The sequence below is a fragment of the Phocoena sinus genome, chromosome 1 (genome assembly GCF_008692025.1).
Source record: "Phocoena sinus isolate mPhoSin1 chromosome 1, mPhoSin1.pri, whole genome shotgun sequence".
Taxonomy (NCBI): Eukaryota; Metazoa; Chordata; class Mammalia; order Artiodactyla; family Phocoenidae; genus Phocoena; species Phocoena sinus.
The window spans coordinates 164735669-164748581 of NC_045763.1; the positions used below are offsets into that span (position 1 = coordinate 164735669).

The window sequence follows — 12913 nt, forward strand, 5'->3', positions numbered from 1 at the left end:
CTCCCCATCAGAGTGAGTGAGTGCTATGCATCCCTTTTTTTCTCTCGTGCAGAGTTGAGGCCAGAGCAGTTTTAGTTCCCAGCCTATCCTATTTGCCAGCTAATGAGACAAATTGTAGGCGCCATAAAAATTAAATAGCAGCTGGTTCATTTTCTTCCTGTCCAACTTTGAAATTATGACAATCTCATCTACGTGGTTGCTCAAGGTATGTGTGTCTGGGTCTGCACGATCCAAGAATCCTTAAATGCACCCAGAATCAGATTTTTGTGTTTTTTCAGATTGGCTGGTATAAAAGATTTTGAGCACCACCTCTCATGAACCAAATGGAGTACATGATTCCTGCTCACCCTTGTTAGCTACTAATTAGTAATACCTCACAGGAGGAGGCAATACCTGCGGCTTCTCGCTGAAATAATAGTGAAGAGATGAAATTAGAAAATGAATTGCGCGTAGAGAAAATTAGCAAACAGACGAATCCTAGAGCACAAAGTTCTCTGCTGTTCTTCCAGCCATAAGAAGCAGCAGGGATAGCGAGCAAGCCTCAGCTTTCCCTAAGCGCAGATTTTTCTGTTTTGTTTTGTTTTTTGGCCAATGATAGTACAGGCTGCATGTTGACACTCAAGAAAGGACGATTTACTTGCTTCTATGTTATAGAAGGTTGGGATTTTATAAATTTTGCAAGAAAAATAAATAATAACAAAAAACCCAAACCTATTGCTAAATAAACAAGTATCTAATTGCATTTTTCTTTGCATTCATGTTATGCGTTTATTCTTCTATTCAACTGCTCACAGACACTCTCTACCTCCTTCACAACTGTAAGACTGTAACATGACATTTAAAACCATAAATTAGGGTAGAAGTCTGCAGATAAAAAAGGGCCAACGTTTCGGTGCCCTTTAGTAACTATGATATTTTTTCGAAGCAAAGCTGCTCGTCAGTAGCCCGAGGCTGCCTGGAGAATGTCTTACGTCATTGGTAGCGTTTCCCTCTATCCTCCAGGTAGCGTGTAGGCTAAGATCAGAGGGAAGGATATTTGTTTGGGGAACCAGTGGTATTTTGTCAAACCATTTCTGATTCACCTCCTTTCCTCACAAACCCACTGGCTCCACTGACAGCATATTTATAATACAGTGTTTCAGAAATTAAGTAATTTCAGCTAGGATGTAGCGGTTCATTTTCAATCCCGACCAGACGGCTGTGCTATCCTGTTATATCCTCGGCATCCATCTGTTCTGCCTCTCTCCTAGTCTCCTGGTGCCTGCCCAGGGTGAGCACCATTTATTTTCAGGGTGCAGGCACCCCTCTTGGGGAGCAGAGCTATAAACCACGCCAGCACAATTCTAGATGTTAACAGCCCTTAGACGTTCACCGCAGACCTTCAGAGCCTTGGGCACTCAGAGTTAATGCCGCTCCTTGGGCAGGGAGATGATTTAGGGGGACCACTAAAGGGACATTCTGTTATTTGCAGGAGCCTCTGTAGAGTTCATACCCACCAAGGCAGAGCTAGTCCTCAGTCCCGTGTTCCTCTAGAATGTCATAGTTTTGTTCTGTCTTGAATCTTTGAGACTGTGTGTGTCTGTGGAGAGCCCCACGGGCCAGCTCTCACCCTCCTCAAATTTAACCCACCCTTGCCATTAGTGTTCACTTTTAAAAAATAGCATTTGTTTCTTGATGATAAATATTCATTGCAGAGAATTTGGAAAGTAGAGAAATGTATAAAAAAGAATATAAAGATCACCCATCAGCCTTCAATCCCAAGTAACACAGTTAATATTTTGGAACATTTCATTTTTTTTTCTGTGCAAACACATCCTTTTTGTATAGTTAAAAAAAATGTTCGTGCAGTATACACTTTTTGGTGTTTTGTTTTTTTTCATTAACTACATGTGGGGAATTGTCCCATAATCATTCACATTGAATGATCAGCAGGTCCTCACAATGTAATTTTAATGGGTTCAGAGTGTTTTGTCGTATGAACAGATACTAGCAATTATTATGGTCCAGGTGCCGAATGTACAGGTGCTCCTGAGAAAATGCTGCATGACCAACATGTTTGCAAACTGGGATGCTATGAATTTTATACAAGGGTCTCCAGTAGAAGAATACAGGGAGTGCACATTCTTGCTGCAGCCCAAGGCCATAGCACCACTGCTGTGCTCAAGAAAACATCACGGCATTAGGCATCACGACAGAGGTAGGCTCTGACACCAGGGCACCATCCGGATTCACTGCCCTCTCTGCTTGGTTAAAGGCACTGTGCCAGTGCCTGTCTAGCCTAAGGGGAGGGATGCCTTTGCAGGACCACAGGACCCAGTAAAAGATAAGATGTGCAGCCTTTTCAAGCTGAAGGTCCATCTCTAACTCGTCACCAGTGGGCCACAAGTGAGGCCACCCAGTCATCCCAGGCAAGCCCTGGTGCCGGAGTTCATGGGCACACCGGATGTTACAACTCAACCACAGAATGCTGAGTGGTGTGACGCTCTATAAAGCACCATAGGTCACGTGGGGAAACCAAATTAGCTGTGCTTTGTGAATGATACAATAAGGTCAGAAAACTCTGCCCATCAAAGACGTGTCAGGGGGTTGTCCCAAAAGACTAGTCCTTTTGGTGGAGCACATCTTATCCCCAGGGATGACTTTCACCCAGGCCCCGTGCATTCTGGGATAGCTGCGACCAGGGTGGCTTCTCCCTGTTCGAACCAAACTTACGTCCCAGGAGCGAGGCTTCGTGTGGAAACCAAGAGGGAGGAAGTGGCACAAATTCCTGTATTTCTCTAGAGCAAATGTAGTTTGCTTTGAGCCCCTAACTGCCTGGGTGATGAGAAGTTCAGTCTCTGTGTGCGTGCGTGTGGGTAGCTCATGGGGGACATGGGAAGCTCCTTCTCCACGTCCGCATCCGTTGCATCCCACAAGAGTTCTGGGCTTCTGCGGTGCCAGGCAAGGAGAGCACTTGACTGCTGCTGTGTTACCATCCCTTTCTCAGCTGCCTGGGTACCTCCAGCCAGGGTCTCCGGTCCTGCTCCTCTGGGAGGGCTCAGGCTGCCCCCAAAGTGCCCCTCAAAACTGAGCAAGACCCCAGGTACCAGCACTCTTGGCCCTGGCGTAGCACCTGTGCAGCCCCTGATCCCCTCCTATCCCTGGAGAAGCCCTCCAGAGCCCCTATCTCCCCGACCCTGGCCCCTTCCTGCTTCCTCCAGCATAAGCTTTCTTCTGTGACAAAAGTAACTGATCATGAGTAGGTAGACAGCACCGTGAAAGGCATAAATGGAATACTTGGCAGCCATTCGGAAGAAGGAGGCTGATCTCCACGTGGTGGGCTGTGAGACGGCTGGGAACATGTGCAAACTAGGTTGCCTCTTTAGAGTTTCACTTTGAAGCCCTTTTGGCCTGTTGTGGGGAAGTTTTGGTAGTGTCTTAGCCTGCTGTGCTCTGAGAGGGTTTGTTAGAAGAGGGAGAGAAAAACAACTCTCTATGCATGAGAGGAGCAATGTTCCCCCAATTTTTATAGTCAGAGAAGAACCACACACTCTACAAGTCTGTTCGAATGAATTCACACAGTTATCCTAGTTTAGAGGAAATCCTTTAGATTTAACAATCTGATCCCCGTACGTTTTCCTGGAGGTACATTTTGGTAATGGTCCGAGGTAAAGGTGCCATCATGGCAAGATGCCCATTCCAGCAGGGGGCAACGTAGTGTAGCCCGTCTTTGAGGTTTGCCTTCTGCCCTCCAAGTAGGAAGAAGCCTGGATTAGGAATCCCGACCCTGTGTTCTAATCCCTCACTTAGGGATTCACTGTGTGAGTCTGCACAGTCATTTAAACTTTCTGTCACAAATTTCTCAGCTAGAAAATGAGGGGGAAATTATTTAGGTGACTTCTGAGATTGCTTCCTGCAATAACATTCTGTAATTTCTGTATTGCTGGAAAGTTCCAGCTTATATATACTTGCATACTGTTTTGTAGTTTTCAAAATAATTTTATAAAGATCCCATTTGACTTAAATAATCTTGTAAGGGAGATAGGTGATAAAACTGTATTTAAAATACCTTGCCATTTAGTAATCTTAAAAAAAAAAAAAAAAAAAAAAGGTCTGAAGAACCCAGGGCCAGGACAGGAATAAAGACACAGACATAGAGAATGGACTTGAGGACGTAGGGAGGGGGAAGGGTAAGCTGGGACGACGTGAGAGAGTGGCATGGACATATATACACTACCAAATGTAAAATCGATAGCTAGTGGGAAGCAGCCGCATGGCACAGGGAGATCAGCTCGGTGCTTTGTGACCACCTAGAGGGGTGGGATAGGGAGGGGGGGAGGGAGACGCAAGAGAGAGGAGATATGGGGATATATGTATATGTATGGCTGACTCACTTTGTTATAAAGCAGAAACTAACACACCATTGCAGAGCAATTATACTCCAATAAAGATGTTAAAAATAAATAAATAAATTTAAAAAATAAAATAAAATACCTTGCCATTTAAATACGTGATCCTGACACATTCAGATATAGGAGCTGCTGGCACAAATCCCAGCAAAGAGAAGAGTGTGGCTTTGACCGAAGATAGCTGAATCCGAGGAGGACAGAACAGAAATGGTGGTTCCTGGAACATATGGGCACGTTTTGTATGGTGACTTAATATAGGTGATGGAAACAAGATTTTCCTTGAGCTAAGGGCATCTTAAAAACAAAGAAAGAAACGAACAAAAAACCCAAAACAGAGCCCTAATCTCTTTGTTACTTGCACGTACCGAGGTTTACCTGTTAATAGGACTGAAGACTGTCTTGGTGATAAAAGAAGACAGTCTTCTTGCACGATCTGGTCCTCACTCAGCAGCTTCTTTTCCATCTTCTATTTTGTTTTGTATCTTGCTCTTCCTGCCTGTCCCCACATGATGAAAAAGTCCCAGTGGCACTTGAGAATGTAGATAAAGGTTAGAAACCTCATGATCTGGACTCTAGTTGGTGACTGAACCATTCAAGGGAGGGAATATACAGTGTTTTTGAAAAGACTGTGGGTACTGTTAGAAAAGTTAGTACTGTTAACAGTTGGATTTTTATACAGTGGCTGGGAAAGTGAATCCTATCAGACTGTTATCTTGATCTCACAGGGTTGGCGTGTGGGTGAAATGAGATTGTGTATGTAAAACACTTTGTAAACTGTAAAGTTCTCTCCATGTGGAAAACAGTTTTCAAATTGCTCTAAAGCTGTTGATTACAGAAAAGAAAGGGAACTTGATTTTTAATTACCTCTTTATTTAAACAAATTTTAATTGAAGTATAGTTGATTTACAGTGCTGTGTTAGTTTCTGGTGTACAGCAAAGTGATTCAGTTATACATATATATTCTTCTTCAGATGCTTTTCCATTATAGGCTATTACAAGATATTGAATATAGTTCCCTGTGCTATATAGTAGGACCTTGTTGTTTATCTATTTCATATATAGTAGTCTGTATCTGCTAATCCCACACTCCTAATTCATCCCTCCCCTACCATTTCTCCTTTGGTAACCTTAAGTCTGTTTTCTAAGCCTGTGAGTCTGTTTCTGTTTTGTAAATAAGTTCATTTGTATCATATTTTAGATTCTACATATAAGTGATACCATATGATATTTGTCTTTCTCTGTCTGACTTCCTTTACTTAGTCTCTAGGTCTAAGGAATCTTAGAAGTCACCTAAATAATTTCCCCCTCATTTTCTAGCTGAGAAATTTGTGACAGAAAGTTTAAATGACTGTGCAGACTCACACAGTGAATCCCTAAGTGAGAGATTAGAACACGGGATCCGGATTTCTAACCCAGGCTTCTTCCTACTTGGAGGGCAGAAGGCAACTTAATCTCTAGGTCCATCCATGTTGCTGCAAATGGCGTTATTTCATTCTTTTTTATGGCCGAGTACTATTCCATTGTGTATATATATAAACCACATCTTCTTTATCCATTCACCTGTCAATGGACATTTAGCTTACTTCCATGCCTTGGCTATCGTAAATCGCGCTGCTATGAACATTGGGGTGCATATGTATCTTTTCGAACTATAGTTTTCTCCGGATATATGCCCAGGAGTGGGATTGTTGGATTATATGTAGCTCTATTTTTAGTTTTTTTAAGGAACCTCCATACTGTTTTCCATAGTGGCTGCACCATTTTACATTCCCACCAACAGGGTTCCCTTTTCTCCACACCCTCTCCAGCATTTAGTGTTTGTAGATTTTTTGATGATGGCCATTCTGACCGGTGTGAGGTGATACCTCATTGTAGTTTTGAGTTGCATTTCTCTAATAATTAGCGATGTTCCCTTTTCATGTGAAGGGAATTTGATTTTTAGAAAGTAACAAATAACCACAAGCATTCTGAAAGTGTGTTCTAGGATTTTTTTTTTTTTTTTTTTTTTTTTTAACCAACCACGCATTACCTTCTGGGCCTCTTCAGTCTGAGTGCTTGTGCTTTGGGAGGTTTCTACCAATTTTTATCAAAAAGCGACTAGAAATCATGGAATTTGGCAGTGGTAGAGATCTGATAAATCATCCAATTACCTCATTCAGTGATAAGATGTTAAAACCCAAGAAGATCGAGTTATTTATCCAGGGTCACAGAGCCAGCTAGATAGGTCACCTCATTATACTCAATAAGGATTGGCTTTCGAAAAGAGCCACGTTTTTAGCTTCTCAGTCAGTTTTTAAATTTAGCCTTGCCTTCTTCAAATGTTTTGTCAACTGGTCATCCTAAAGTTTATATCAGCTGTGAAACTTCCATGCCACCATGTTCCATTCTTCTTCCCAGCTGATGGAAGAAATCCTCAGATTTTTCTGCTGAATGGTTTATTTCAAACAGATGAAGGTTTATTCTGTTTTTCCCTGTTACGATATCACAATCTGGAATAAGTTTATTATGTTGCTGGACGTGCTTTTAGGGAGCAGTATCGTGAAACTAGAGTGAAATCACATTATGAGTTAGCATTGTTCTCAGTTTTGTTGGAGCCGAAACTGAGTGAAAGGACTTAGGAATAATTGGGTAATCAAAGCGAATTAAATCAAGAGGAGAAAAATACCAGTTCTGGCATCCAGTGGGGAGTGCTATGACTGCCACATCTGTAGTCTCTATCCATTTTAATCAAGTCGAAATTATGCTATTAAGACTTATTTTTGCTACACTTACTTGCTGAGACGTTCATCTCTGGATATTTCTTGAAACATTCTCCCTATTTCTTGGGAAATGTTACCTAACTTGATTACCATACAAATATTCCAAGTTTCTATTATGTCTATAACTGTGTATGCAGTATTCAGTGTAGATTCCGGGTAATGGAATCCAAAATACTGAGTTTTCAACCCACCTAGATAAATCCTGAACTCCCCAACACATTGTTGGTTCTTCCAAAAACTAGGTTTAAGTGATATCCTGTTAGTATAAATTTGCTATAATAAATAGTAGACGGTACACAGCTAGCAGTACACAGCTAGAAAATGGCAGAGTCAGGATTCAAAGCACACAGTCTCGCTGCAGAACCTGAGCCCTTAAGCACCCACTACGTTATTTGAAGTAAATGTATGTTATCACGTGGAACGGCAAGGTGGAGTATATTTAAAGCGGTGTTTTTCAAACCTTTTTGACTGTGAACCACATTGCAGACCAGCATGTGTGCACAAGCGGAACTAATAAAACCACACAAAACAGTACTCACCCTTACCGTGGAGGATGCACTCTGGCTTCTCCTTTCTCTTTCATTTCTAAAAAGTGCTGGCTGTGACCCTTAAAATTGATTTCATGACCTACTGCAAGGCCACAGCTTGTAGATCAAAAACTCAAGGTCCTGGATGCAGGCTGGCTCTGCAGGAAGTCCCAGTTCATGCCACCTGCTGAGTGAGCGCCCTTAGCTCCTTCCCCCAGCACCCAGCACTGTTTGTTGAGTGAGTGTATACGCAGATTATGTTTTCCTTTCCCCATCTCTGTTTTAGTAAGTGCCCTCTCCCCTTCTTTCTTTTTCTTTTTACAAACAAAAAGCTGAAATTTTGCCAAACATGGAGATGATTTAGACTGGAACAGAGGAGGTGAAGGAACACTGACTAATGATCTTGTTAGGGAGATATGGGTTATTAATGAATCTTTATAAAGCAAATTACATTTTCACATTGATTTTAATTGTAATTTCCACAGTGTTAAATTGTTAAATTGCTGTTTCTACCGCATTCTGACTCTGGGGCCTCCTCTTATCCCAGCAAGGGTCTTCCGTGGCCCACTCTGGCTTCCCTCCTCCCGGTGGGTTCACTTGGGAGGGGCCTACCAGCTCCTCGATCTCCATAAGAGTTGAGGCATTCCAGCAGCCTTGGAGTCCGGGTTACTCAGTCTTCCTAGCATTTCCTGGAAGATGTTTGGCAGCCCCTAAACTATCTAGCACTGGGCGGGGGGATCCTCTAATTGTTTGAGCCTGACCTTGGCTCAGGACGGGCCTCCAGAATATGTAGAACTTCTCTAGGATCTCAGGCTCAGAAGGAACATCCATTGATGTTCAACTCCAGTGTGGCAACACCTTGAAGGGATGTCAGGAGCCTCTGATGGGCTGACAGGCAGAGAATGGACCAGCCCCAAAGTGCAGTTGGCTGCCAGGTGGCCGGAAACTTCTGGCACGTCAGGTAGTTCTATGTTATCAGGTCACCTATAGCAGACCTGATACACAGGAGCTCTGTGTTTGAAAATACTGATGTTAGAGAATTGATCTATTTGCTGAATAGATTTTGCCTAATATGATTTCTGTAGTATTGCCTCTATCTTCTTCTTTTTGTTGCTGATGCCTTGTTACAGATACAGCACCAGCTCACACAGTTTCTGGAATAAGGCGGGCTATCAATACATGTGTTCATTAAAAAAATGAATTAAAGTAGTTCTAAGAGCAAGGGATTCTTGAGACGGTGGGGGAGATCAAGGTGAGGTGTGTGTTGGCAATAAAGAGACGGTCAGAGGGTCCCCCTCATCAACAGGTCCTCAGGACCTTCCCAATGCATTTTAGCTTGTAATTCAACAAACCCAGATAATGAAACTTTCAGAATCTTTAAGAATAGGTTTTTTTGAAGATTTTTCTCTAATGCGGCAGAAGCATTCCCTTCCTGGTATAAATGCTTTTTTTTTTTTTTTTTTTTTTTTGCTGTGTGGGGGCCTCTCACTGTTGTGGCCTCTCCCGTTGTGGAGCACAGGCTCCGGACGCCCAGGCTCAGGGGCCATGGCTCACGAGCCCAGCCGCTCCGTGGCATGTGGGATCTTCCTGGACCGGGGCACGAACCCGTGTCCCCTGCATCGGCAAGCGGACTCTCAACCACTGCGCCACCAGGGAAGCCCTATAAATGCTTTTTGAAGCACAATAATATTTTACTAGTTAGGTGGTTTAAAAGAAACTTGGTCTGCGTTGCTGGTGATGAGAAAAAGACAGATTTCAGCCCAAGGCAGCTGGAATTGGAATGTTCACATCTAATGGGGGAAAAGCCCTTACGTGGCCAAGAGGGACTTCCTCAAGCTTCCTACATTCTTCTCCATTTATTCTTTTGCTGTCGAGGGCAATAGGCTCTCCACTCACCAGGACTAATTCTGTTTCATGAAACTGATATCTGAGGTTAGGTCGTGATCTCCTCAAGAGCATTTTTCATCACCAGAAATGCTCTTCAGATCCCTGTTGTGGTCAATAGCTGTCTGGTGGCTGACTGCCTGGATTCTTGAATGTTTTGGGGGACCATAAAGGTTCCCCAGCCTCTTCATTCTGAGACGGTGTGCTGGGAGGTGTCAGCTTTGGGGGGAACCATGAGGATTTACGTCCTGTTGAATCATTAACTGTTTCACCGTTGCTATTGGCTCAGTCCTGTTTTAACTGATACAGGGACTCAAAAACATTTACGAATATTCTTGCCCTCACAGAGTTTAGGATTCATGAAGATTCGAGTCATTCACAAACGTGAAATACGACAGGAAAAGGACCTTCTCACTAAGTAAATGCATAAAAAATCAATTTTTGTGTCTCTATTCTGTTTCTTCCCCCAAAGACTCATATAGCAGTTTACAGGGAAATGGAAGCCTGGTCCTAGTTTGAAATTGATTTGGCTACATTTGATACACTCTTCCTTTCTAGGATATGACTTTTCAGTTATAATAAGCCAAAAGATTGCTTTTCACACCTCTTTCGTTTTTTTGATTCTTTTCAAAGACTTCCGTGGCTCACAGTAAAACTGTCCGGTAGGTTTCAGCAGACTCAGAAGTAACCAAATCAGAAGTGTCAAGACTTCGTAATGAGATTGAGGCCGGATGCACTTCTTTGTATGTGAAGACGGGATCCTCTCAATCCCACTGAGAACAAGTTCAAATTACAATCCTACCGTGACTTGTTCCTGGGCTCACAAACAGTAAGCAGGAAAATCAGTGCCAGTAATGGAGACGCCAGGACTCAAGAGTGTGACACAGGCTGAGAAAGCACCAGAGGGGACCTCAGGCCGGGACTCTACAGCATGCCGTTCAGACCCCAGGCCCCAGGCGCTGCCCCCACCCCTGCCACTGTGCCCCGACTGCCTCAATGGGCTGCTTACCTGAACTCAGGGGTCCAGAGAGAAATATCATCGTCTGGAGTGTGGGGACAGTCAGCATCCATGTTACTCTTGTTTGTAAAGTGCACGAGTACCTTTAGGAAGACTGTATTAGTCTGGGTTCTCCAGAGAAAACAGAGCCCATAGGAGATAGATCCCATGCATGCACTATAAGGACTTGGCTAATGCAATTATGGAGGCTGGGAAGTCCAAGATCTGCAGTTGGCAACCTGGAGACTCAGGAGAGCCGAGAGTGTAAGTTCCAGTCTGAATCCGAAGGCCTGAGAACCGGGAGAGCCCATGGTGGAAGTTCCAGTCTCAGTCTGAGTCTGATGACAGGAGAAGATTGATGTGCCAGCTTGAAGACAGTCAGGAGAGAGCAAGAATTCTTTCTACTCTCCCTTTTATCTTCAGACCATCAACTGATTGGGTGAGGCCCACCCACATAAGGGAGGGCAATCTGCTTTACTCAGTCTACCCACTCAAAGTCAGTCTCATCCAGAAACACCCTCAGAGACACAGCCAGAATAAATGTTTGATGAAATATCTGGGCATCCCCTGGCCTAGTCAAGTGGACACATAAAATGAACCATCACAAAGACTGTCTCTTGTAGATAGGTGTTGCACTCTGAATTGAATTTAGAAGCAACTGCTAGGGGATGCTGCTTCCAGGCACTTATGAAAATGGAATATTCCCTTTTCCTCCCACTTCCCCCACAAAGAAACATATTGGAAATCATGCTGTGAACTTTTTTCTCCATGCTGTGGCTACTTAGCTCCAAAGCATACAGAGAATTTGAAGAATGGGGTGAAAGTGATCAGGACCTTAGGAGTATGGTTCCTGGGATAAGATTATTTGAGTGGACTCATGCTCAAGTTATTTTCCACTCCTCTTCCCTAATACCTAAAGAAGCCCACCCCCTTAATGGGTGTGTTATCTGATGGGGCTGATCATCAACATTTCAGAAAGGCATTAAGAGAACAGCTCTACAGAAGAATGACCTGGGCTGGGAACTGATCCGCTTGGGGGTGATTTGAAAAGTGGAGTCTGAAGATGTGGCAAGTCCTAGAAAATTACTATCTTGCTCAATGGGATTAGTTGTCCAAAATGAAGAATATTTTCTTCTTATACCATCCCATTTTCTGATTGCTCTCTTTTTACCACTTGTTCTTATTTCCCTCTTCCGTGCCGAGGGCTGGATCCCACAGCCCACAGCGCCCTGATCATCAGCGCTGTCCCAGGCACGGGGACAGAGCCGGAGGCTAACAGTGGTGACATGAAAGCGGAGAAAGTGGATGGAAATGCTCTTGTTAAAAGGAAGGAATAAAGAAAGAAAGAGTACCGAGTTAGATTCATTGGGAACTTCTGCTGCTCTCCCGTCATCATTTCCACGATGCTCTCATCATTTATTTATTAGAGCAGGAGTCATTTTTCTGGTGGATTCGGGGCTGCATCTTCAGCTCTCACTTGAATGATCTGTCCTTCTCTGAGAGAGAACAGCTCTGTGGCCCGGGGAACGGTGGTAGGGTGATGTGACAAGTCGAGGGGTCAGTGCCTAGGACTTAGCACTCCGCATGGCTCATTTGTGAGCAGGGGATGACCGGCCCAAAGTGTGTGTGTGGTAGCGGGGGAGGCACAGTTGTCTCAGCCAAATCCCTTGCGTAAACCTACCTTGGGCCCTACAGTGGAGACGGAGGAGGAAGGCTGAGGTGTCTGAGGATGTGGATTGGAAGAAGGGTAATCTAAGGAAGGCAGTCTACTTAGGCTGGGAGACGAGAGGAAGGTGAGAGGGTGTTAGGAGAGAGTATGTCTGTGCTGGGGGAGAGAATGCACACCTCCCTTGTCTATGGAATACATAAGCTTCTGGGACTATCAGAGTGATAGGTGTGACTGTTTGGTGGGATGGGGTAGGGATCTTTGCCTCATGAGTGCAGCAGAGTGTGTGGCTCCATCCATCCACCCTCCATCCATCCACCCACCCATCCTCCATCCATTCATCTTCTGTTCATCCAGTCAGCCAGCCATCCACCCACCCACCCTCCATCCATTCATCTTCTATCCATCCACCCTCCATCCATCCACCCACCCACCCTCCATCCATTCATCTTCTATCCATCCACCCTCCATCCATCCACCCACCCACCCTCCATCCATTCATCTTCTATCCATCCACCCTCCATCCATCCACCCACCCACCCACCCTCCATCCATTCATCTTCTATCCATCCACCCTCCATCCATCCACCCACCCACCCTCCATCCATTCATCTTCTATCCATCCAGCCAGCCAGCCATCCACCCACCCACCCTCCATCCATTCATCTTCTATCCATCCACCCTCCATCCAT

General features: G+C 44.2%; 1 protein-coding gene across 3 annotated transcripts in view; it reads left to right on the forward strand.

The window, feature by feature from the left end:
* SUSD4 (sushi domain containing 4) overlaps nt 1–12913 on the forward strand; it is a 124472-nt gene that overhangs the window by 48165 nt on the left and 63394 nt on the right. The gene's annotated exons all lie outside the window — the stretch shown is intronic.